This window comes from Sorex fumeus, unplaced genomic scaffold, assembly GCF_029834395.1.
Source record: "Sorex fumeus unplaced genomic scaffold, SorFum_2.1 ptg000008l, whole genome shotgun sequence".
Lineage (NCBI taxonomy): Eukaryota > Metazoa > Chordata > Mammalia > Eulipotyphla > Soricidae > Sorex > Sorex fumeus.
The window spans coordinates 41227141-41232443 of record NW_026606065.1 but is presented as its reverse complement, the minus strand read 5'-3'; positions in this window follow the sequence as shown (position 1 = coordinate 41232443).

Below are 5303 nucleotides of genomic sequence, written 5' to 3'. Positions count from 1 at the left end.
CCCAGCTAAAGAAGACAAAACTGCAGGCACTTTTTAAAAATATGCTTGTAAACTAACTGTGGGTTATTTTAGGGGTACACAGTGAAGTGTAGAGAGCACTGATGCTTCTGTGTATTTGAGAAAAGCAAAGGTAGTTACCATTGGAAAAACTATTTTATTTTCGTGAGAAGGGCTTGATCATGAAGCTAAGGTCTGAATGGAAAAGGGGGTTAATAATTACAAATTTCCCCAATAATTACAAATTTCCCCAATAATTTCCTCTATTTCACATTTATATTATTCCCACAGATATCCCATGTGAGAATATGCATAAAATTTCTCATTAGATAAATATAAATTTTATTTTAATTTCTAAATAAATTGTGTTTCAAAGTCTCCAATGGAGACGTTACTGGGCCCGCTCGAGCAAATCGACGATCAACGGGAGGCCTTTACCTTTACCTTTACCCTATTAAAAATAAAGAAAAAACTATAATTCTACTAGTAAAATTTTTATCATATCATTTTTTAACATTGCTTGAATTATATTTTCAACACCCTTACTCTGAAAATGTATAAATCCAGGAAACATTTTTATTTCCTTTGCTGTAATCATCAGTAACACATTGTAAGAAACTATCTCTTATGGACCTTGTCTGTACATAAATTGTCTGTCTCAAAGACTGCTATTTTCCCTCCTCTTCTGTAATAGAATTCAAAGATTTCATTTTCTTTTAGCTGTAGTTACAAACTGCAACTTTCTTTTAAAAAGATAAAAATCAGAACTGCTTTCTTTGGTTCTTTAAAAAATTAATCTTGAGAATTCAATTTCTTTTACCTCTTAATGTCTTAAGTTTCAATCATCTCTTCCATCTGTACAGGACAAGAACAGCAGTTTTTCTTAAATTGCTAACTCCTATTTAGTTCAATACATTTTCTACCTTGGGGTTTTCTTGAGCATTCTATTATTACAACTCTTTACCAAGCTGTAAAAAGAATAAAAGACTTTTACTTCTCCAGTTGATGAAACAATAAGTCATTTTACTTGAACTTTTTATCAATTTTAATATAGTTATATAATAACAATTACCATTATGATCCAAACTGACACCACCAAAATTTTCTAACAGCCAGGTAAAATTGCACATATTTTCCTTTCTATCCTTAATTGTATGTAAAATAATATTTAAGTTAAACCCAATCAAATAATTCTAACAACATATATAAAACTCTGAAAATGTTCCAGATTTTTGACATATTTCTCAGGTTAGGGTGTAAGGGCTTATTCCTTCCTTAAATGGTTTTAACATGTGACATTGAAAAATATGAATTGGGAGAGATAAATCTAAATTTGCTAAAGTTTGTCTATGTGTAAACATAGTAGAGAATAAAAATGATATGTTATTGACTGCGGGGGGGGGGGGGGCGCCAGACCACTCTCCGGCCCGTGGAGGTGGCCCTAGGATCCGTAGGTACAGGGAAGGACCAACCGAATGAACACAAGACACAATAGACAGAATGCAGCTCAGAAACAAAGAGAAAAAGGGACAGGCTTTATTGAAGGTGATGGGGGTATATATAGTGAGGCAGCTACACAAAGGGTCGTGCTCAAAAGGTGGTTAGGAAAGTTACAGAGTCTATAAGTTTAACCTACCATGCATTACAAGGTTTATACTAAGTTAATCATTGTCAGTTACAGCCATGAAAATTGTTTTCTCAGGATAAACATACACAGGACAGGCTTTACCTGCCAAAGGTCACGTAGGTGAGGATTATCATACCACAGGCTTCACCTGCTGAGGGTCACATAGGTCAGGTCAGCAGCACAGGCACGTAGGCTCTTGGTCAGTTAAAGAGCCAGCTTCCCACAATTGACCATCAACATTTATGATTTGGATAACACTTTGTTAGTATAGTTTATGACAAAATTGAGTTGACATAATGTACAAATAAAATTGATAATAAAATATAGTGCAATTTAAAGTTTGTAAAAGTTTTCTTTCTTATTTTCTTTAATTAAATCACCATGAACTACACAGTTTACACAGGTACAAAGTCATTCATGATTGGGTTTCAGTTGTACAATGTTCCAATACCCATTCCTTCACCAGTGTATATTTCCCGTCACCAATGTCCCATTCCCTCCTGCCATCCCCACCACCTCAGCCTGCATGTTTGGCCTGAATTCCCCCCCCCCCTCTTTCTCTCTTCCTCCCTCTCCCTCCCTTTCTCTCTCTCTCTCTCTCTCTCTCTCTCTCTGTTTAAAGCAGTTTTAGACCATAGTAATATTCACTACTGTGTTCCACATGAAGGACACACACACACACACACACACACACAATAACTTACATCTAGCTGCTGTATCATGCTATAATTTGTAACTTCATAGGATTATTTAATTTTTCCCCATCACTTGGTTATAAGTCAGAAAATTTTATCACTACTCTTCTACATAGTAATAATATATATGCATAAACCATATACATACATAATAGGTATCTCTGGAATTTGATCAGAAAATCAGATTGTTCAGGGACATATTAATTTTAACATATGATCATGTGCAACTTATTAAGTAATTTATTTTGGAAAAAGTTGGGGAAACTTTAAGAAATTTGTGTCAGGTTACAAATGTTTGTAGTTTTTTGACATAAAAGGTGTCCTGTGTAATTGATTTGTTCTGTTTCGGTGAGCAGATCTATGATACAAGACTAGAACTTTCAGAAAGATTGTCTTATATAAATATATAAAAATGGATTTCTTAAAACAATAGAAAAATTTACAAATATAATATGTTGATAAGTGATGCATGTTAAGCTCTTTAATAGAGTAATGGACTCTTAAGTTGAGAAAGTTGAGTCATTATTTAATGCCACAGAATTTTCTAAGAGTAGTAGAAATTTTCTAAGATTATCTAGAGTATTAAGGCTTTATGATTAATGACATTATAGAATGCCAAACAATAAGCTGAAATGATCATAATTGAACAGTAAACATTTTTAGTCAACTGACATGCCCACTAAATTTAATATTTCATTGACTTCATATTAAATTAAAATATTTTAATAATTTATTTTAAATCATTATCTAGATTTGAAAAGGGCTCATAGCAATGTAAAGTGATTGGTCAATCCAATTGAAATTGCATTATTAGTAAAAATCAGGTATCTCACTTTGACAGTAGCAAATATTCTCTAGTAAGTAACATATCTGAGTCTCATGTCACTTTCTATTGCACTTCAGACATGATCCAGAATTCAGTAAAAAATTTTTGCCATAATTGCATCATCTTGCACAATGTGTTTTGCTAATTGGTTCTTTTACTTATTCTTTTCCCTTAAGCTTGTAAACGTCACATAAAGTATCCCTGGCCCCGAGATTTAAATAAAAGGTAATGAACAATAGTGCTTTTGTATCCAACTATACTGAAGAAACTTTTTATTCCCATCTGCTCTTTGGCAGCTCATATAGCCAAAATATATTTGTTCAAGCTCTGCCACTGAAACTTATAATTTGACAGAGAATATACTATGCCTTTCATGTTTCTGGAAAACTGGTGAGCTGAATTTTGTTATCAAACTGCATACAGGAATTTTTATAGTGGTGGTAGTGATTGTGGGACTGTGGAAATAACACTTATAGAACCAAATAGGTTGCTACCTTTGCCTCAGAAATTTGTAGGAAACACATAACTTTTTTAACATTCAACTTGTGCATTCTCATGTAACTTTGTTTCAAGAAGCAGATGTGGCTTTACCAGTTCCAAGAAGACAACAGAGGAACCAGTTTGTGGGCCCTATGTCCTTCTACCACAGACTTTTAGTGTTTTAACTGAATTATATCCTGTCAATCTTGCCCAAACATGAAGATAACTTGCAAATATTACTCAGGTAACGATCAGTCTGTGTTGAAACTGAGGGAAAACTGTCCTTCATCCTCTGACACTGAGATTCAGGGGTGCTTATTAGCATGTCTTCTAATTGGTCCTGGTAAGTACAGAGACATTCAATAAGACTCTTTTATGTCAAAAGAAGGTGGTAATTCATAGGCAAACATGTCTTATATTAAAAATAACCTGGGAGAAGTAAAGAATGATAATGGTACAAGGTTTTTGGACAATCAGAAATGCAAGTACTAGAGAATGGCCAAAGGGATTTAGTTTCAGTTGCTTCAGAAGTAATTTACAAGCAAGTTTGTGTAAAAAGTGTGGTGACCTTGTCTGGGGACTTTACTTGAAGTTATTTGTCAATTTATGTGATTAAAATGCAAAATACATTGCTTAACTAAGAGAACATCTTGCTGTAGATAAAGATGTTAGGATGAGGCTTTTTGGCTCCAGGAAGAGAGAGGAAGTGACAGCTTTTAAGGACAGGAACAGGAAGAAATAACAGAATTTTGAAATGTGTTGGGTGAACAGCCTGGCTGTGGGAGAAAAAAAAAAGTAACGGTTGTTAGGGATGCCAAGGTAAAGTGATTGAAAAATGAACATGCTACCAAATGGTCAGAGAAAATAAAAGGAACACGGATAGAGGAAAACAAATGATGAATAGAAGAAGAGAGGTTGGCAGACAACATTTCCTTGTGTACAAGCATTTGACATAATGAACTTGCTGCCGCAATTAATATGTGTTCCATGTTCTTTATTTGCATCTAAAAAAGAAGGGAAGATCTTGACTTAGGATCACTTAGAAGACTTTTATCCATGGAATAATTCAGTCAAAAGAGCAGAGTGCTTAAATTTATTTTATTTTCGCACAAAAAAAGTAGTTTTGCTTTTTCTTCTGTTTTAAAATGCTAGGGCTTGAATCCAGGGCCCCCAATATTCAAAGCAAATAATCTAGTGCTGAGTTGCATTTATAATCAGCCTTTATATACTTAGGAAATATTATGGATAACTGGTAATATTAAAGGAGTGCCGATGAAATAGTTAAAAAATCAGTCCTTATTATTTCTAGGAGAAGTATTTCTAAAATATTCGTAGTACCGAGGTAAATAAAAGGTATTTAGATTATTTACTACACTTGTATTCATAGTTCCTCATGTTATAGCACAGTGAATATTTTCACTTAAAGTTAAACATGAATGAATTTAAACTTAAAGAGAATTAAATGGAAGGAAGTAAAACAGTAGCCAGAGAATGGTCAAAACAGGGGAGGAGAAAGACTAGAATTTATATTTCTATGATGATATCAAAAAATAATGTCAATAAAGTTAGAGTTGTAATTGCCATGACTTAGGCCTATTTGAGAGAAACAACATTTTCAGAAAGTTTTAGAAATTTACTAGTTACAGGAGCAGAAATACAGTGATGAGGATCTGGAGCA